Source organism: Triturus cristatus, chromosome 3_1 (genome assembly GCF_964204655.1).
Source record: "Triturus cristatus chromosome 3_1, aTriCri1.1, whole genome shotgun sequence".
In the NCBI taxonomy this organism is placed as follows: domain Eukaryota; kingdom Metazoa; phylum Chordata; class Amphibia; order Caudata; family Salamandridae; genus Triturus; species Triturus cristatus.
The window spans coordinates 980,410,456-980,432,942 of record NC_140583.1 but is presented as its reverse complement, the minus strand read 5'-3'; positions in this window follow the sequence as shown (position 1 = coordinate 980,432,942).

The following is a 22,487-nucleotide window of genomic DNA, read 5'->3' as shown; positions in this document are numbered from 1 at the left end:
TGCACATAGGCAAATCTAATCAAATATTTCACTTTCCAGGAAAGAGCTCAGATATATGTTAACAATAGCACATGAGGAGCCTAGCGCTTGACCAAGATGGCCGCGTGAGCTCAGAGCTCCCGAGACCCTCGCGCCCTCCGTCGACTATCCTGTCTTTAATCCTGACGGTATGCATGGCATCGTGTAGATGAGTTGTCAGGGAGGCGATTGATGCTACCCGCGGTCGGATCGCCCACCGGGAACCGGACTTACGCCTGGCGGAAGATTGCGGCCTATCTCCCGGGGATGCCAGGGGCTAGAGTTGGCAGGATGCCCGGCTCCTAGTTGAACAACAACGGCCAGGCGAGGTGTGAACTGTCGGACGGAGGTCCCCGCTCTTTCACTTTCGATTTCGCTCCCTTTGTCAGCCCGGCCACTGGAGAGCTCTGGGTGGCTTTGTTCCCCAGGGAAGCTCTGTGGGCCATTCTGGCAGCTCACTGCAGAACTGTTCACTCCTTATTCCTCTCCCTGAGAGAGACCAGTCATAACTGCACTGGACTGCCTGGAGTCCATCATGTCGGGCAAAGCAGAAGGGGATCGGCTGAAGGCTAAGTCTACCAGGCGGGGAACGTATACCCAAGTCAACAGCATGGATCGATACGCTCTCCAGAAGGCATCACCGAGTGGACCAAGCCAGGCGCCGGATGCCCAGACGGATGACTCGCCTGTGGCACCGGAGCTCTCCCTACAGGATGTCATGGGCGCGCTCGACGGGATGCAGACCTCGATGGGGAGACAGTTTGAGGCCCTGGCGCATAAGGTGGATGCCATCTTGGTGGATGTCAATCTGATCCGCTCGGACCTGGGCAAGACGAACGAACGGGTTAGGAACTTGGACCTCAAGACCACGGGCCTCACTGATGATGTTACGGAACTGCAGACCGAGGTCCGTAAGCTGAGGGCCGAGAGTGATCTCGTCGCCCGCCGGTTGGAGGACTTTGAGAGCCGGGCCAGGCGCAACAACGTGCGCGTCATCGGGGTCCCGGAGTCCTCGGATGAGGCTTCGGTGGACCTGCTTGTTGAGGATTTGGTCCTTAATCATCTGAAGCCTAAGGGACTTGGAAAGTTCTTTGCGGTGGAAAGGGCCCATAGGGTGCCGGGCGGGAGGCCCAAGGCGGGTGCCCCGCCGCGGCCGATCGTCGCCCGGCTCTTTCATTTTCGAGATCGGGACGCTATCCTGCAAGCATCGAGGGTGACGGGCCCAGTTCCCTACCAGAACGCGTCGGTGAATTTTTATCCGGACTTCACCCAGCAGGTGCAGAGGCAGAGGCAGGGCTTCCTGGGGGTGAAGCGGAGGCTCCGGGAACTAGATCTGAAGTATGCCATGCTTTTCCCTGCCAGACTGCGGGTGGTGCACGAAGATCGGACATTCTTTTTTGACTCTCCTGTTATGGCCGACGACTGGCTGGACACTTTGCCCCGGCGACGGACGAAGGACGACACGGCCGAGGATGGAGACAGTGGCCGGGATGGACAGGGCTGATATCTCGGAGCCGGCCTGACTTGACTTGCCTATATTTGAAGATTTGCATAGAGTGCAGTAACTGTGGAGGGTTGCGGGAGGACGAGGGGTGCTCTTTTCCTCCCTTAGGGTACTTTTTGTAGACTTTTGGTTTTGTAGGGCGACAGGCACACTGCAAGTTGGGGGGGCTTTGTAAGCTGCAGCAGGGGTGCAGGGTGGGGGGTGTTTCAGGGATTTGGAGTTTGTTGTTGGGGGGTTTATTTCTGCAAGGCATGATGATCATCGTCAGGGCTGTTCCATGGTGGCTCCTCGGGTGTGGGGTGGGCCTCTTTCCGTTTGAGGATGGGGGTAGGGGCTTAAGTGTCATAAGCTGGAATGTTAATGGTTTGGGGGATCGCATTAAGAGGGGGATTGTTTTGCAATTTTTGAAACGATCGATGCCGGATGTTGCCCTGCTGCAGGAGACGCATCTTATAGGTAATATGTGCTATGCCCTGAATAGGAAGGGGTATAAATTCATTGCACACTCGGGATTCTCTTCTGGGTCCAGGGGTGTGGGCATCCTCGTTAGAGCATCGTTGCCTTTAGAGGTGGACTCCACCATTGTTGACGATAGGGGGAGGTTTGTGGCGGTGGCGGGGCGGTGGGAAGGAAGGACTTTGGTTTTGGTTTCGGTTTATGTCCCACCGGCCCTGCAGGCCTCCACGTTTGCTGATCTGGGTAGGGCCCTGCTGGATCTCCCGGGGGGCGTGCTGGTGGTGGGAGGGGATTTCAACGCTGTGGGCTCCGGACTGCAGGATAGATACCCGCCGAGGGACACAGGGGGCGCTCAGAAATGGCTTCCAGATTTCCTAGACACGTTTGGTCTGATAGACTGCTGGAGGCTCCGGCACCCCACACAGAGCCAATACACGTTCCATTCCGGGGCACATGGTAGCCTCTCCAGGATTGATTACCTGCTCACTCTGGCCGCACATGCCTCGTTGGTATCCGAGGCGAGGCACATGGCACGCGGTATCTCTGACCACTCGCCAGTGTGGATCCGGATGGATCTAGGTCGGGAGGGAGGAGGGAGGGTGGCCCCCATCAACCCATGGTATTTCCGAGACCCCAAGATGCGCAGCGCCCTGGTAAAGAAGGTAGACAATTTTTTCAAGGACAATCAGGGAACCGTGGACTCGGCGGTATCGCTGTGGGAAGCTTTTAAGGCCGTGCTTCGTGGGGAAGCCCTCTCCCTGGTGGTGGCTGCCAAGAGGCGGAGAGATGGCGAGGTACAGCAGGTAGAGGAGGAGATCGCGGCTCTTGAAGGGGCTATGGAGGGGGAGGTTATGGAGTCCTCACTGCACGAGCTTTGCCTGAAGCAGACTGAATATAGGGACCTGGTGACGAACGCCGCTAGGACCCTCAGTAGGGAACAACAGGGCCGACTGTATGATGTTGGTGATAAGGCAGGGAAACTCCTGGCGTGGTTGGACAGAAAAGAACGGGTCAATAGAGTGGTGCCAGAGTTGACGGGAGAGAGGGGAGAGGCGATTGTGGAACCTGAGGGGATTGTAAAGTGTTTCTCGGAGTATTTCTGTAGGGTTTATGCCTCTGTGTCGGATAGGTCGTCCGAGGACTCGTGTAGCCTCCTCCGTGATATCGAGCTGCCCTGTCTTTCTGCTATAGATAGGGACGACTTGGATGGTGACATAACGGTCGACGAGGTGGCGGGGGCTATTCGCGCGTTAAACTCGGGTAAGGCCTCCGGACCGAACGGATTGCCGATCGACTTGTATAAGCTGTTCCCGGATAGGGTCGCACCTCACCTGCGCGCCATGTTTTTGGAGGCGCGGGGGGATGGGACCCTTCCGTTGGATCAGCGGCTGGCATCGATTGTGGTCATACACAAAGAGGGTAAACCCCGAGATAAGTGCGCCTCCTATAGGCCCATTTCACTTCTCAACGCCGAGCCGAAAATTCTGGCTAAACTCCTGGCGACCCGTTTGATTAGGGTACTTGGCGACTTGGTCCACCCGGATCAATCCGGCTTCATCCCGCACCGAAACACAGCGTTAAATCTTAGGCATCTTCATGGCGTAATCGCCAGGGCGGGCACGCTGCGTGAACCGGCTATTGTGGCGTCTCTTGATGCCGCGATGGCCTTTGACACGGTGGAGTGGGCATACTTGTGGGCCGTGCTAGCCAAGTTCGGCTTTGGCCGCGGTTTTGTGAGCTGGGTTAGGTTGCTGTACGAGGGGCAGCTAGCGAATGTCGTGGTGAAGGGTCGGGCGTCAACTCCGTTTCAGCTTGGGAGGGGTACTCGGCAGGGTTGCCCCCTGTCGCCTCTGTTGTTCGCCCTCGCCCTTGAGCCGTTGGCTGCGTGGATACGTTGGCACCCGGATATACGGGGCCTTCGGTGGTCGCCTGAACACGAGGACCGTATCTCGCTCTATGCCGATGATATCCTGTTGTATCTTGCCTCACCTACGAAGTCCCTTATAGTGGTCTGTGACGTACTCGCATCGTTCGGTAGGAACTCTGGGCTCGTTATTAATTGGGGCAAATCGTACTTGTACGTTCTTCGTGGCGAGGTCCCCCCGATCCCCCGAACATGCTCGATACAGGTCGCCCAGCAGGGTTTCGTGTATTTGGGGATCTTTGTCTCCATGGACTCTGCTGTGCGCTACGAGAAGAATCTGCTCCCCCCCCTGGCACGCCTGAGGCGCGATGTTGAAGGTTGGCGGAGGCTGCCGCTCTCCCTCGTAGGGCGTGCGGCCCTGTTCAAAATGATGTCTCTCCCCCGCTTCCTCTACGCTCTACAGAATGCCTTGGACTGGGTGCCGGCTAAATACTTTCGGGAGGTCGAAGGCCTCCAAAGGACATTGCTGTGGGATGGGCGGCCGCGAATAGCAATTGCAAAGTTGACGCTTCCATGGTACGACGGGGGCATTGCGCTCCCAGACATCCGACGGTACTATTGGGCCACACAGCTGAGCGCTATCAATCATGGGTTTTATGGCCCTGCCCTCAGCCCTGGGTATGCCATGGACAGGTGGTTGCTGCGTGGTGGTAACTACTACAGGGCGTTATATTCGCGGTCCCTAGATTCGTCCCTCACGGGCCCCACCGGTGTGGCAGTGCGGGTGTGGAGGATGGCAACTGACTCGCTGGGCTGGAAGGATAGGCTCACCCTCGCTACCCCATTGTTTGAGTCGGAGAGATTGGGAAGGCTTTGGCATACAAAAGGTTTTGATAAGTGGGACCTGATAGGCATCTCCAGGGTGGGAGATGTGATGCATAAGGGGAGGGTGAAGTCCTTTGAGGAGTTGCAGACTGAGTATGAGCTGGGGCCCTCCGAGTATTTCAGGTATATCCAGCTGCGCCACGCCCTCCGATCAGTCCTCGTGGAGGGTGAGAAGGTGCCGGAGTCCTCTCCTCTGGAGGACCGGGTCCTTGATGGTCATATGCCCGAGAGCACGATCTCGCTTATATATAAGAAACTGATTAACGTCCGGGCGGACATGCTTTTGGGGCTGAGAGAACAGTGGACTAGGGATGGCCTTGAGTTGGATAATGAGGACTGGCAGTCAGCTGTTTCTTCTCCTAAGGAGGTTGCGATCCCGTCGCGTCTGAGGCTGGTGCAGCTTAAAATACTGCACCGGGTGTATGTGACGGGGCCGAGACTGGTTCACATGGGGTTCTCGGAGGACGGCCTGTGCAGGAGGGGGTGTGGTATGGTGGGTACTTTCCTGCACATCATTTGGGAATGTGGGGTCATTGTAGACTTCTGGAGGAGAGTCCATGCAGTTATGGGGGAGGTGACGGGCATTGTTGTGCAGCCGGAGGCACGGTGTTGTCTCCTGAATATCTGGGGGCCCACTGACCTCGATGAGGCGCGGACCCAATGGGTGACTCTGGGTAACATGGTCGCTAAAAGGGATATCGCGCGATTGTGGGGCTCCTCGGTACCCCCTACACTGACTGCGTGGAAAGAGAACATGGACTGGAGCATGTTTAGGGAGAAGACGGTCTATTGCTCTAGAGGCCGCCCCCGGAAGTGGCATGCCATCTGGGGGCGGTGGAATCACTACAGGGGGGGAATATGTCTTGCCCCTGATCTGGAACCTCCCGAGGAACAGCTTTCCCCCTGACCTTCTTTCCAGCACAGTTTGGTTTTAGGAACCATTTTGGCCTCTGCTGTCCCCCTTTTTCCTCCTTACACTGTCTTGTAACTGGTAGATGAGTGGGGTCCGGCCTCCCCTGGGGGCTCTCACCATGGGCTGTTAATGTTCTTGCCTTGCTGGGGTTTGTTGTGAGTTTTCTTTTTTGTGTTCACTTAAAATTGGACCTTTGCATTTCTCTTTGTACTGTACTGGGGACACATCACTGTATCTAACTCCTAATGCTGCCGAACCTTCGGGCTGTCGGCTGAATAGCTGTGTCCTGATCTTTGAAATAAAGGTTTTTAAAATTTAAAAAAAAAAAACAATAGCACATATTCTACCTTGATCACCCCCAGCAATGACCTTTCACATAGCCCGCTAAGTTCCTTGTAGAGTTTAGGGATGCAGCTCTCCTTTTTAACAATGCCAAACGAGTTGCCTATTGTTGAAATATAGTAAAAGGCCACTCTGATTATTGTTTACCATTCAAAAGCCAGTTTCCATGTTTCATGGCATCTCTCCCAAATATGATTACTTTTGATTTGGAGTAACACACAGATAGGTGGTTCTCTGTACAGCATACTTTAATGCCCAGCATCAAGCGTTGGAGACCAATTAAAGTTCTATCGAACAGGGCTGTGTCACAAGTGTATTGCGTTAAGGGGCACCACAGAGTTTCGGTGGATCCCTTCTTCTGTCGAAGAATTGTGCTCCTTATATCTGACCCATAGAGATTGAATAATAGAGTAACAAGGGTGTTAAAAGACACCCATTTCAGATGCTATTGCTGCTGATTGTTTTAGAGACTTGTAAGAAATTGGGTAGCTGGTTGATGGGGTGAAATCCTACTCAAACAACAGCCACAATTCTTACAACGTCGAACTACCAAAAAAAAATACTAAATAAACCTGTGCTTAACCCCTGGTAGATTGGCTTAACTTGGAGGCAATGTGTACAGTACTTATGCAGCACACAAATAGTAATAAAGAGAATAAACAGCATGAGGAAAATCCTACACCAATTTAGATATATAGAGTAAAAATGTAATAAATTATTTGACACCAAAACAACAAAAATCCAATCAGTAGAACCAGAGATATGCACTTTAAAAGATTTAAGGTAAATATAGAATCTAAAAGCAGACTCTGCCACTCACGGTTATCTGGTCATGCGAGACATGGTGAAAGTCACAAGTCCAGGCAGATGCCAATGGGGCACAGGTCAGATATAGGGACCAGGCTAGTCCTGCTGAAAAAGTTACCTTCTAAAGTCCAGCACGAAAAGTTCTGTTTGCAAAGGAGGAGGCTGTGAGGAGCAAAGAGCGTCGCTGGTGGTCGTCACTGTACTGCAAACAGCAGGCCAGGCATCGTGAATGGATGTCGCTTTAGTGCGAAGATTCTGTCAGACGTCACAGGCGGTGGTTGCTGGAGATTAGTGTTGGTGGTCACCGCAGGCTGCCGATGCTATAGCGTGAAGTGCAGATCTTGTGTTGACAGTCATCGCTGGCAGACGCTGTAGCACAAAGAGTTGGGTTCACTAAAGATTCGCATCGGGGGTCGATATGGGTGGCAAGATCTTGGCAAAAACAGGCCTGTTGATAGTGGCAAAGAGCCCAAAACATCAGTGTGGACCTGAGAGGTACCTGTTGGGGATCAGGAACTCACTCCAGCAGAGGCTAGCAGGGCTCAGGCAGGTCCAGTTGCAGCAGGTCAGCTGGGAAGTTTCATAGAGTCCCCTGGAATTTGTGGTGTCCCTATAGCTCAGAACAGGAGATCAGTCATCTGACCCTTGGAGTCACTACATCCTTGGATGAAGGGAGCAGGCTCAATCTTCATTCTCATCAAGCAGGGCAGGCCTCAATCAGCAGGGTCTTTCTTCTGTAGTATCCACAGGTCCAAAAGTGTACTGAAGAATGTGTCTGCAAATCCCCTTTTTATATCTGGAACCCACTTCGAAGTAGGAGAAGGTTCTGGAGTTTCCCCCTACAGAGGTGTTTGTAATTTTCTGTCTCTCTGCCCTGGTCCAAGTCTGTCTGGGCTAGTGGGAAATCCTTTGTGGGTGAGCTGGGCCACTGCCTTTGAATTGCAAGTGTGGTAGGTGGCAGCTTCACCCCCGGTGCCCCCACCATTAAGCCAAGATGGCCCATCCTGCCAACTTCCAGACCCTCTTTTGTGATGCTGTCGGGGGAAATACACAAAGGCCAACTGCCAAGTTCAACTATTTATGTGACCCATGATCAGGCTGTAGGCACCAAATTGTTAGGACAAGAAAAGGCCACCTTTCTAAAAGTGGCATTTTCAGAATGGTGGCTTGAAAACTGACTTTACCATTAAATAGGATGTGAAATTAAAATTAATCAGACACCAAGCATGATATTCCTACCTGCTTCCACACAAAAGTTGTTAGTTATAAAGCTGGCAATTGGTTTGTTTTGCCAGGTTGAAATGGCAGTTTACAATTGCACACAGAGGCTGCAATGGTAGGCCTGGGACATGTTTTAAAAGGCTCCTAAAGTAAGTGTTACAATCAGTGCTGCAGACCCACTTGTAGTATTTAATTTACACGACCTGGGTATATGTGGTACCACTTTTACTAGGGACTTACAAGTAAACTAAATGTGCCAATTGGGTGCCAGCTAATGTCACCATGTTTAAAGGAGAGGGCACACCCTTAGCACTGGTTAGCAGTGGCAAAAGTGTGCAGAGTCCTAAAAGCCAACAAAAACTGATTCAGACAACAGAAGAGTTTAGCACAAAAAGATTGGGGATGACCCTACAGAGAGGGCCAAGTCCAACACGACTTTAGAAGCTTTTTCAAAGTGTACTTTTTCAATTTCTTTTTTGTATATTATTTTTAAAAAAGGGCTATTTATTTTGCTTGACATTCATGTTCCCGATAAGATATAATTTATTTCATGTCTCCTTTTTTTAAGTTGCGGTCACAAAGTGCTTACATGCTCAAAGAACTCGGGATATTATAACGGAGCGGGACGCATTAGGTAAAATCCCTGGCCAGCATGGGGGGGTCCACCCCGTCCAAGTGGAACAGAGAATGGAGGGGTGGGGAGGCATGGTCAATGCTCACCTAGCACCCTATGGCTCAGACACGCAGGTGGCTGAGATCGTACCTCCTCCCTATCGCTTACCAGAAAGCCCATCCCAGGGGCACCTTAAGTCTGTTATGACAGTGGGCTCCTGGAATATTGCAGGTCTTCTGCCCAAAATCGCATCCTGCGATTGGGCAGCTTTTATTGAACAGTTTGACATTCTGGTATTCCAGGAGACCTGGTCCATTGATCAGGTATACCATCCCGGGTTTTTTAAATTTTCCAAGCCTGCTCAAGGGGGACGGAAAGGTAGACCCATTGGCGGTCTCACTTGTTGGGTGAAACAGCAAATGGATTGCAGGGTCGAGGTCGTCCCTATTGATAGTCCAGATATTATGGCACTACGGCTTCGGATGGACCAAGTTGAAGATACATTGATAATTAACATATACGCTAGAGGGCAATGGTATAAGGAGTAGTCGTATTGATTTTATTTTCCTTAATTTTGAATCATGGCACTCCCTTCTTGACATGCTGGTCCAGGAACGCATAGAAAGTGACCAAATGATATGAGGAGAGTAAGATGGTCTTGGCCTATTGAGAAGGAAGGGGACCTTGACGCGATGCAGGCCCTTGTTGCCCATTCAATAACCTGTCTTCAAAGCTGTGTCTCACAGGAGGATATTTACCAAATCGTTCCCCAGGTTCATAGAGACCTGTTTTTCAAAACTAAAATCATATTTTATCAAGACCAGTAAAAAGAAGGCAAACGCAGGGGTACCAATGGCCACCTGGTACAATAAAACCTGTAGAGAGGCTTATCATTTACTGACAAGGGCCATTAGATCCAAAGATATGGGAGAAGTTAAACATGCCAGGGCAAATTAAAAAGCAACCCAATATAAAGCTAAAAAGGGGTGGGACGATAATCGCTGGCACAACTTGCTTTTAGCCAGTAACGAGCAAAGCATGGTAAAATTCTGGCAGCTAGTGAAGTGGGGGAGTGGAGGGACACCTTTTACACCTATTAATTATGCTACGCCGGAACAGTGGGCCTCGTACTACATGGCCCAGTTCTCGACCCCCGTTAATAACTTGGAAGATTTTAAAATCCCTTCCTTGATACCCACCCTTTTAATGACCAATTCCGAGGTTGAGACAGTCCTCTCCTTAATTCCGAGAGGAAGGGCTCCAGGCCCTGACTGCGTACCGGCGGATCTATTTGTCCATGATAAGGACAATTGGGTGGTTTATATCACCTATTTTGCTAACGCCATTGCTAGTGGTGCATGCACTCCTGACACCTGGTCCTGTGCAGTTATTATACCGGTATATAAAAAGTGGGACCGTGCACTACCTGGCAACTATAGGCCTATTAGCCTTATAGATTGCATTCAGAAAATAGTTGCCAGGTTGGTACTGTGTTGCATCCAGCTGTGGATAGAGGAATCCAAGATATTATCTCCCATGCAGGCAGGTTTTCACCCCCACACCAGCACGATCGATCAGGTGCTTAGGTTTGGCGGGTTGTTATCCTAGGTGGGGGCGCGCTATATGGGGCCTTCATTGACCTGAAGTCTGCCTTTGACTTGGTCCCTCGTAACAAAATGTGGAGAGCTTTTATGGATGTGGGGATGCCGTTGGAGATGTTAGCAATGATAGTCAAACTGCACGACTCCAACCACGCACAGGTCCGATGGGGCACACACGGAGAAGTTACAGATAGATTTCCGGTGTTAAAGGGTGTGTGCCAAGGATGTGTCCTCGCTCCTACACTGTTTTCTCTATTTATTGATAGGGTGGTACAGTACTATTCCACATGCCCCACTGATACTCCAACCTTGGGGGGCTTGAAAATCCCCCTACTCATGTTCGCGGACGACACCTTGATTCTATCCAAGACTCAAACAGGGCTACAGGTAGCCCTGTCTCGTTTTGAGGAGTTCTGTCGCGACCATGAGTTGGTGATCAATGTGGATAAGACAAAGTTCATGGTTCTCCACACGCACAAAGCTATTAAGGGCAAAGTCTACATGAATAATGTTCTTTTAGAGCAGACTGAAGTGTTTACCTACCTGGGAATAACTTTAAACAGGAAGCTACATTGGAAGCCTCAGATCGACATGCTTGCTTTGATGCATGCGCAGCTGGCTGGGGCTCTTTTAAAAGAGCATAGGCTTTCTTTCACCAAACCCATAGCTCCCGCCCTTTAAATATACAACTCCAAAGTTGCTAGTGCAATTCTATATGGCGCTGAACTGTGGTGCCATGAGGACATTATCCCCCTGGTTATTGCTCAAAATAAATTCATGAGGGCATTAACTGGTCTGCCACAATCAACTCCATTGGTGCCCTTATTGTTGGACCTAGGATGTTTCTGCATCGAGGATCTGGCTCGATTCAGGCCTATAGCCCTGCGGAGAAGGCTTTGGGCTACCCCTGAGCTCTCTTTGTATGCCAAAGCCCTTTTGGATTTTAGGGGGGTAGGGTGTTTAAGTAAGATGAAGTGGCTTCAGTATATTAAAAATACCCTGCTAGAAATGGGAATGAGTGCACTGTGGGATAACCCAGAAAAGCTTCCGTTGCCGACAAAAAAAGAGCTTAAAGCAGTTTACATGGACAAGGTGAAGACGAAGCGCTTTTCTTCCATCACAAGGCCAACTCTGACCAGGGATTTTCTTTTGATTAAACATGAGCTCGGGTTTAAACCATATTGGGATTTTATTCTAAAACCAATGGACAGGAAGCTCTACCACCAGTTTAGGGTAGGTTCCCTTCCGACTAGAGCTTTCTCAAGCAGATGGTCCAAGCCAACGATAGAATTGTGCCCGACGTGTTTAGCACAGTCTGAATCAATCGCCCATATCCTATTTGTTTGCCCGGCCTACAGGCTACCAAGGTTGAAATGGCTTAAACCCATCTGTAACACCCTTGGCACGAAAGCTGCTAAAGAGGCCCTGAGAATACTACAGACATGCACTCAGGAAACCATTGTTATTGCCATGGCAAAATTCCTGAGTTGGGCATGGGCGATACGGGCCAAAAAATTTAGGGCCTACTGTTCTGACCTGTCTTAATCTGTTTTGCCCTACTCTTGTGGGATGCGTGGCAGTTTTGAATTTGCCACCCTGTTGAGTCTTGAGGTAGGGCTATTGATCTTATGAATGACCGGGGTAGCCTTTTATCTTTCAGACTGCTATACCTGCCTGGTTTTACCACTTTCTTTTTTCTAACCAACCAAAGCTGTGCGGACATATTCTAAATCCCATTCTCATAATTAATTGTTTTTATAGTATATCAGAGTTTGCTGATCCGTTGGATTATTATCTTATTTTAAACATCTTACTGCGATTGCTTCACAATAATGCTATTTCTGTCTTGACTCAACCATTTTCTTAATTAAGTATTTTTAACTTGCTTAATTTTAATTGATTTTAATGTCTTTTATGGTTTTATAATCGAAATAAAGACTTAATGAACTGAACTGAACTTACATGATACTGCACAAGTTGTAGCTACAAGCAGTTCAAATAACTGTAAATTTTATTTATATAGTGCTTACTAGCCCTGATGAAGTTGTGAAGCACTTTGCAGCAAGTAAATTAATACATTTGTTTTTATTTTCTTTGTGTATTGGCTGTGGTAGGTCTAGCTCTTGATTTCTTATGTGCCTAATAGAGTTTAGAGTAGAAATAGAATGATGGAATGGATTTGAAAAGGGAAGTAGTAAGTTGTTTTTGCATGTAGTTGTTGTGTGCACCTGTTAGTTGGGTGACATGACTAAGAAAAAAAGGAGGGTAAAGTTTGAGAAGTATAATTGGGGGTAGTTCGTAGTAGTCAGAAAGGTTTGAGATGAGTCAGAGACAGGCAGTATGAGACAAAGGTTGAAAGAAGGATTTTTTTCTTTTTTTAAATATAAAAACTGAAATTGACACACATAAAATATATATATATATATATATATATATACATATACACACACACACACACACACACATACATACATGACATGTAGTAAGGCTGGGTTGACTGGAGAAAGCTATTCTACACAAATTCCAATATGTGCACAGAAGCAGTAATATTAACATGGTCTGATGTGCACGGCTATCTTCTGGTGAACTATTCTGCTTCATGACCTCTCCTAAAGTTTTAGTAGCAGGCATAAAGTCCTCTATAAATGAACCCTTTAAGTATATAGAAGCAGCAATGATAACATAGTCTGAAATACACACATATATTGCGGTGTAATATACATGTTCCTCCTTATATGAATGTATTTACATATAACAGGAAGTATAGTTCAATGTAAAACGACACATGTATAACAACAATTTCATTTCTATACCCTGAGAAGCATAGGTGGTCGTGTCTGAGTATACTGTTGTCTGCCACAGTTGTGTAGTGAGTATAGTTGTAGTTGATGTGGGGAAGAGCCATCTCTTGAGTAATCTGTTGAAGCTCAGGTGGTTGTCAGTGGATCTCATTTGTGTGGGTAGAGAACTCCATAGTTTGACTGTATAGAGAACCACCCCCCCCCCATGGTACTATGAGTACTTGGTTAGGTGATTTCTTGTTGTCCCCTTCATACAAATAATGGTAAAATGGATGGCACAATTGAAAGGATTGTTTATTTATTTTTAAAAAGCACTAATAAAAACAGCCACCTCAGTGAATATTCTTTAAATTTAATATTTTTATTGCAAACACATGGTGGCCACTTTCAGGTGGGGGGCTATTTTATTTCTATTGTGTTAGCATATGCCCAAAATTAAAATAAATGTTTAAAACAAAACCTTGCACCAGCATGCCAGAGTCACATCTATTGACTTAGCTACTGGAGGATCATGCTTACACATAGCTGACGTGTGACCATTTGCACTGAAACCAATGACGCGCTTTGCCCTCTCACCGGTCACATGTTTCACTGGACTCTGTGTCTTTTACGAAAACATTAAATGTACTTGGAAAGTCCAACGCACACAGTGAATGAACAAACAACAGTTAATCTACTGATGAAACCCTGCTGCCTCCTAACTTAATAATCTGTTGATCGAGTTCATTCACATAAAACCAACATTCCCTGTGGATGTTTGATTTGCAAACAGCAGCAATTTGAAACTACAGCCTGGCCTTGTCTGACCTACCACAATGCTGGCTTGTGAACACTTCTCAGGGATCTAGCTGCCCTTATCGGAATATCCTTTTCATGCATGACCTTTAACTTGCAGAGAGATCTTGTTTCAGCTCTTTCACAGACAAGTTAAACCATATGTTATTTAAGAACGGTAGATACCCAGATGGCAAGCAATGCTTTTTGTCCTGACAGAAATCGTTATGTGACGTAACCTCAGACAAAATTGCTGATTCAGCTTGATTTCATTACACAATCGTTCATCTCTAATAGTAGAGGTAGTCGAGCCAACAGATTGACAGGCAGAGCCGAGCCAAGGGTCGGGTCTGGCTCTAAGAGCCTGGCCGAGACTTGAAAGTATTTGCAACAAGTATCAAGTTAGAATATGATACGGTGACAGGGGCACAGCTTCATGGGAGTGTTTGGGGTGTGACTCCCCACAAATAAATGCATTCTTGGCTTAAGAGTTGGGTCTGGTGTCCCTGAATTGGGTCTGCTATATCTGTGTTGGCTTTCTTGTCGTGAGCCAAGAATGAAAGATAAAACAGTGGTCTTTGATGTAAACGAGATAGAGAAAGAAAAAGAAATACCCATCTGGCGGCTGAATTGAAAAATGCGACACCAGATAACCTGGAATCAACACCAGCTTCCCTGCTTGTCCAAATTAGCACACTTTTTAATCACAGGTAAGGATGTGCACTGTACAAGCGCTTCTTATGTTTGATTTAATAGACTATCATGTTGCTCCATCTATAATAAGAATCTAGGCCATGCTTAGGTTTACGTGACTACTCACTTGCCCGTTAGTTGACTAACGGCATTGTCACTGGAGGCAAGCCACGAATGTTTCCACAAACCTAATTTCTAACGAATGTCTGTCCATACAGTGATAGAATCGGATGTACTGAGGTTAAACGCTTCTGAATGTTATAGAAATACACTTTTTTTTTTAGTTTTGAAGGAATTGTATCAAATTCTTTACAGTATGTTTGCCACGTGATATACATGCCAAATGTTTTCATGGCTCGACTCATGCACAGACTCTTAGGGTCAAGCCTGGCATTGCCGGTTCGCCCTATTAATTTGCCTGTATTCCCTTCTCTATTTGTGGCTCAGGCTTTGTACAGGGAGCAGTGAGTCACTTGATAAAATTATTTGTAAAAGGTGAGAACTAGAGTCATGGAGCCCTGAACACATTCACTGATTCCACAACGCTACAAGATCTGTACAAGAGACTAAGAAGAGTGCATCCAGTGAACATATATCTATAAGTGATCCCAGGGCAGGGACTCCAGGCTGATGTGTTGTACATGACCGTAGTCATAAGTTCCTAAGGATAACTACCAGACCCTGGGGGTACGTGCAAGGGCGTAGCTTCAGCCAGTGTATTTAGGGTGTGACACCCCTCAAATGCAATCTTTATTTGGTAGTTGAATCTGGGGGTTCTGAGGCAGGGATATGTCTGCATTGTTTTTTGTTGTTGTTCTCATTTCACTTAGAGGTTTTAACTTGTTAATTTTTTGGGATCGGGACCTTAAATATATATGGTGACCGATTTTCAAAAGAAGTAGTAAATCTGCACCCATAGAAGTACTCCTTGAATGAGTGAGATTTCACAAACATTGACGGTGGTAGCCTTCAAAGCTGTACCGGCTTCAAATATCCAGGCATACTACTGGCAATCACTATCACACACACAAAAGGTGGTGAGATGAATGCTTGCAAATTGCCTAACCAGGGGCAGCTGCTCGGGGTAGCATTCCAAACCATCATTGTTCACCCTCTGTGCTATTGTAGACAGGGTCCCCGACTAATGCAAACGAAAACCGACTCTGTTCCTCATGGAAACAGTCTATGCCAAACTTGGTCTCTCATCCTTCCAATATGCAGCAATGTGGTTTTTTGGTGGGAAATTTGAGATCTACCCCCTCTCCTTACTGACTAAGCCATGCCCCTGTAATGTATCTTCCCAATCCAAAAAAGTGTGGAGTTTTTTTGCAGTTTTATATATAGCACAAATTACCTGAATGTAATGAAGATCTTTATATGAGCACCAGTTACATTACACAAGGATACATACATTTGTGTTTTTAGGTACGGGGAGAAAACTTTATTTGGCCAGAATCACAAGATGTTAAGTCAACTCTGATACACAAACCTGGTTCCCTAGTTTCAAAGTAGGCAGCTCCAGCCGGTATGCCACATCCTCTCCCTCATCCAATTTCTTTAATATTGCTACGCAAAAACATTCCACCTAATTACACCATATTGTATCTCTGCATTAAGAAGTATTTATTAAACGAGAGAGCATTTAAGCATAAACAGAAGTATTTCCTTACTCTCCACACCGATAATGCTGTTAGTGAACTAAGAGGCAAGTGAGCTGTCATGCATACCCTATATGTGGTCTAATTTTTTATTATAGATGGAGCAACATTACAGGCAACTAAATCAAGCAAGAGGTTTTTGTACAGCACACAGCATGAATGTATGTATTTTAAGGTGCCCCTATATGTGATAATGATAAAAAAGGAGGCTCATTGAGATAAAGTATTTCCCCAGGATCACACAATTTGGTCAAGCAGGGATCGGACCTGATTGTGTCCTTTCACACTCTGTAATTCAGCCACTACAGATGCAACCATTTCGCAAATCAAAGGTGTGTAATCGTTGGTGTCTCAGATGGGACGTTGAGTGACAAGGTGAATTCACATATTTTTAGCAGTTTTTCATAGCTGGAATCTTGCAAGAAGATAGGTGCACTTGACAACAGACATATTGCACGTTTTTATTTTAATTTGCTTTAGCAAAAACCATCACAAGATGCTGAACCGCAGCGGTATTTCAACCTGGTTCCACATGCTGCATACTAACCCATCACCTCCCATGAAAGCTACGCTCTTTCTGGGGTTCCATGGGTACCTTGAGCTGAGGGGCGACCAGGTATCTGGCTCAAGCTTACACCTGCTCTTCTAACTAATAATCACTAACAATTAACATTTAGAATGTTCCTTGTCTGACAATGTCAGCTTGGGTTCGTAGACATATTATGGCATAATGCAAGGAATGACCCCTGTCAAATTAACTTTTTATGTTTGAAAGATAACGTTTATTAGCTCAATTAATCAATGAACATACAATCAAGTAAAAAACTGTAATGAAATATTAATAAAATTGTCAAGCAACCAAAAAAAGAAAATGGGAAAAAAAAATCTAATAAATATCTCATGAATAATTGTCTGGATGCAACATCATTGCTAAAAGATAAAAGATACATTAATATCAGCATATAGAAAAATTGAAATAGTAGTAAATGGAAATCATGGAGGTCTGGGCAGCTCTTCAATGCGGGATCATGTGTGATAGCCGATTGTGTGGAAGTGTCTAGGAAGGTTGTCACAGGTAACCAAAGCATATCTCTTCTAATAGCAAGAGATATTGGATTAACATATGTTCTGGCCAATCTGTGATTATAGCAAACCCTGTACCACCATGCTCAAAATGATAAACAAAAAGAATCCTTCCATGTTTAGTTGAAATGCAACTGTAAGGAGTTAGTCCACGATATCAATTTTATCATGTTGAGAAGACCAATCAACTGAGAGTGAACCTAAAAATATATTCTTGATAGTAAAAGGGTTTTTTGAATTAAAAAAAATATTTATCTGCTTCCAAACACTCAACTAAAATTGATGTGTAGGTCAAAAGGAGAGATATTGCCAGACCAACAGGAAGGGGAGAGTGTGTGATTCATTTTATGTAAAGTAGCAGGAGTAATCAATAGTCTGTTATAAATACAAAATTAAGTTTGAAAAGTATTAACTGCTTTTGAGGATTTCCATAATTTGAGCCAAATCTTGGTCCATAAGGGGATTGAGAAAGATGAGCCCATGTCACGCTCCCATTGAAATCCCACCGCTGGATTGTCTCTTTACACTGGATGAGCGGTGAGTATATTTTCAATTTGTAACGCTGAGGAAAAAGATAGCAAAGAAGTTGCCAATAGAGGAATAGGAGCAATCGAACGGTATCATGTGGTAACTTATTATAGGTTGAGAGAATGGTAGATGTTAACAAAAAACGAAGATGGTAAGGAGAAGCTTTGTTAAACTTGTGTAAAAGAAATGCAAGAATCCTTTTTAAACAGTTGGTGAATCCATTTTAAATATTTCACATGCCATGTTTTCCAAAAAATAGTTTTCGGATTAATTTACATATTCATTATGCCAAATTGAAGAATGAAGAAACTGGTCTTTAGTATTATTATGGAGGACAAAAATAGGTCTTAGAAGTTTACAAGGTTTTTTTAAATAGAAAGTAGCTTCTGAGAGAAAGATTAGAATTTCCGAAGGGAACAAGGGAAAGCGCTCAATATCAACCCAAAGGGGGGGGGGGGTAGGATAGACTCCTCCTCCTTTAGTGAAAAAGAAGCTTCTCTCTGAAAGGAAAAAGTATAATATAAACGAAAATCTAAAAAATGTACCCAGCCCCTGAAATGTTTGGGGCATTTAAGCTTTTGAAGGGACGTTGTAGGAAGGTGGATATCTGACTATGGTTACCCCCAAATTTTTGCCTAGTGTCTAGCTGGTTTTTCGACTTAGTAGGCCTGAGATCCTGCCATTCAGGGTCTCAGCCTGTCTGCTCTCACTCTAAAATGGACTGTGCACCCTAGGTGCATAACCTATTGGAATTGGATCACCCTGTGAGCCCCTGTACCAGTGTACACTAGGTACCCAGGGCATTGGTGTATCTAAGGCCTGCCAGGGGCTGAAGCATGTATTATGCCACCCCAGGCTTGGCCTAACAAATTTGACACAACTGGCTGATCACTCAGCTGGGGTAAGTTGGTGTAACCACCTCTTACTTAGGTGTAGTATACCTGTACCTAACCTTAAATGGGACACCTGGTAACCTATAAGTCACTCCTATGGCAGGCCTTAACAATCCTGAAGGCAGAGTGCTTGGTTCCATGTGAGATGGTGCTCTGGCATGAGCTGAGCCTGTCTGCAGTGGTCGGAACCACTTCCTTCTACTGTTTCCAGATATCGTCATACCATATACTCTTAAGTGCATTATGAACCTCGCGGTTAAATGCTATCTTTGGTTTGGCTTTATCAAAACATGTCGAGTAAGGTGTCATACGAATTGGAATACTAACCCCTCGCCAATTCTGGCGACGGGGTTAGCATTCCACCCTTCTAGAGGGACACGACATGTACAGTACCTGAAACCCGGGTAAGATCAGACATAGCCTCAGCTCCACAAAATGGATGCTGCCACCACAGACACAAGTCTGCCCTCCTGCTGCTGGCAGTCCTTCCAGCTTGGGAGGTGTGGACAAAGGGTTTCCTGCCAGGGGAGGTGCGTGCACCACCCCAGACAGGATTTTGTGTATTGGTCAGGTAGGGCTGAATAGAATCAGACATGCCTGAGGCTCACAAGGAGCCTCGGTGCATATGCCAGTTCAAACCGGTCCTGGGGCACACCAGTCCCGGGCCTGGGGCGAGCTGGACAAAGGATTGGGGGTGTAACCACCCCCCTTCCTGGTCCCACCCTTAGGGAGGGACCTAGCAGGTAGTCCGGCCCCTAGAATCCGCTTAAAGGTAGGAGCTGTGTCCTAAGACTTCAGACATCCTGGAATCAACTTGAAACTAAGAAGAAGACGGGAACTTCGACGCTCTGCCACACAGAGGACTGAAGCCAATCTCCCCTGTGGTCAGGGAGTGACCACCTTGCTAACGCAAGCACCATCCAGCGAATCAACGTCTGCTTTGCCGCCGCCTCCCGCCGGAGCCCGAGCCCAGAGACTGACAAGACCTGGACCTCCAGACCTCTCACCGCCCGATCCACAGTCCCTGAAAAGAGGAGACCCGTGGAGGCACCGAGACACGTGGAGCCAGCCATCTTGGAACGACTACGACAAGCTGACAAGTGCAACAACCGAGGCTCCCTCCAAGTTGTGCTTTGGGATCTGAGAAGCCCAACACCCGAGCAGCATCTGCACCAAAGGTGAGCCCTCCAGCATCTCCACGATCTGCGTGGGGCCCTTCTGCATTTTGCCACTCGACGCGCCTAACCGGTTGCTGGCCCGCTGGCTAGTGGCCATCTTGGCGACGAACTTTACAAAATACACTGCTGGTCTGGTTGCTCCAGACTGGCCCTTGCTCCCCTCCAAAGGAGCAGTCCCTCTGACCTTGCTGGTCAGAACCATCAGCTTATTTCCTTTCCTACAACAATTGCTTTTGCCAAGGCTTGTTTGCTTCGATCAAGTCGCCGACACCGCCGACAGCGAGAGCCTGCGTGGGACAGCTCGTGACTCGACTCCTGGACGTCGTCAACCTTCAGGGACCACGTGGCTGCAGAGACAAGCTACACCTTTCTTCCTGTTTGCACCCGACATCGCCTGGTACCCACCTGGTGCCACGCTGGTCACTGGCTAGTGACTGTGAACACTGTCCCCTCTGCTTACAGGTCTTCAACATCTCCGATCCACTCTTGGATCCACCGCATCTCTTCCAGACCGACCGCCTGCAGCATCTTTATCTACAGGCTCCATTGAACAGATAGAAGAAACCCGACGCACTTCGACGCCTATGCACCCGCTTCCTGTGGGTGAGGTAAAGCTGGCACTCCGGTGCCCAAGTGTAGAGAATCATCTCTAGTGTCTGTGTTTCCAATCTTAAGTTCCTAGGTCATCCGGAAGATTCCTTTTGCAGTAACTTTGTACTTTTTACGCACCCGTTGAAACCTATGGGAGCTCGCGTGTGACTATTTGCTCTGCACACGCAACCCGTGGACCTCCTGGTCACTAACTGAAGTTAGCTCCTTGTAGGCCCAGCGATTCTAGAGGCCCTAGGCCTTTTCCCTTTTCTGTTCGTGGTACTTATACCACTATTTTAGTATATGGTTCGAGTGGCCACCAGGGCCTATCCATATAAAGTGCAACTTCTGTGTATTCTACTGTAATCTTGTTTGACGATTTGTGCTCCTGTGCTCATAAAGAGACTAGGGGTTACTTTGAGAAATAAATACATATATATTTTGAATATATATCTGTGTGGTGTCCTTTCATTGGTATAAAAGGGGGTTACTTTTGGTAAAACAGCTTGCTTAACACGTTTCACGAGTTTAGCCTCAAAGACTGCTTAGCCTACGCTACCACTAGGGCAGCTGGTCCGAAAAGGTTGACTTACAACCACACCATAAGGGTTGCTTGGCATGGTACAAGGTGGTCACTTTAACTAGTGAACATCATATACCAGGACAACTTCTCACAGACGTGCATGCTTTTTTTGTTGTTCAACAAAAAGTTAGCCAATATTAAGTACATTTAAAAAAAATAAAACGTGGGTATGTTGATAGAAATGTTAGATAAGTAGAATCAAATTATGGGAACTAACATCATCTTGAAGGAATCTAATCTACCCCACCAAGATAAAAATAGAGGATTCCATTTGGAAGTAAGAGAAGTGATAGTGGAAAGAACCTGTTTCATGTTAGTTGTGATTGTTTCTTTGATAGATGGATTAAGCCAAAGGTCATGGTATTTAATTTTATCCTGGTTCCAGTGAAAATAGGAAGATATGAAATCAGCATAAAAACACAGACTATTCAGTATTTTGCTTTTATCTTCATTTAACTTATATCCTGAGACAGAAGAGAAACATATGACCTCTGTTAAAAATGCTGGTAAATAAACTTGTGGATTTGACATGAAAAGGAGAATATCATCTGCATTAGTGGAAAATTACAACTGTTCATCTCCATATTGAATGTCATGAATGTCTGGGTGTGAACAAATTTTCATTAGAAAGGGCGAGTACAAATAAAAGTGTAGATAGAGGGCATCCTTGCTGAACACCGCAATTAAAAGAAAATGAGGAGGATATAAGACCATTCGCAATGAAGGAGTTCTTGGATAAGGAGTATGATAAAGAAATTAGATTAATACATTTCAGACCGAAACCAAACCAAGCAAGAGTGAAGAAAATAAAGGGCCAACCAACTCGATCAAATGCTTTTTTGCATCTATAGCCACCAATGATTGTCTATACGATCTGAATTTGCTGCACACATTAAAAAATAACCTAGTGTTATCCGAGAGGTGTCTTCCTTGAATAAATCCCGATTTTTCCCTACCTATTAATTGAGGGATTAAAGGATCCAGTCAGAGGGCAAGAATTTTAGCAAAAATTTTATAATCTAGATTGACAAGGGAAATGGGGCTTTAATTTTTAACCAATCGCAACAAGAAATGGGAGGAGGGGGACCAGGAGCGCATTGAGATCCAGCATACATGTTCCGGAGTGAACTATAACAATTACTGGTATGCAGTTCCTAAGTGGGGGAAGAAATCTTAGGTCAGAAATGTGAAAACTTCAGGTAGGGAGATGGTTCCCTATTGAAACAGGATTATGCCTGTCTGGTTAAAAATGTGATTGCCACCAGTTGAGACAATGATCCATGGTAGCAAAACAATCTACGGGTTAAAAGGTCGACATGATTTTTGCCATTGTGAAGTCAGTACAGATCAATGGGCAATTCTTCAGGACCAAATCAATCTAATCTACACAGTGTTTGGCCCCAATTAATTGATTAACGTTGAGTCCAAACACTCAGAGGCAAGATATGATGTACCTTAAGAACTTCGAGGCAGACCCAATT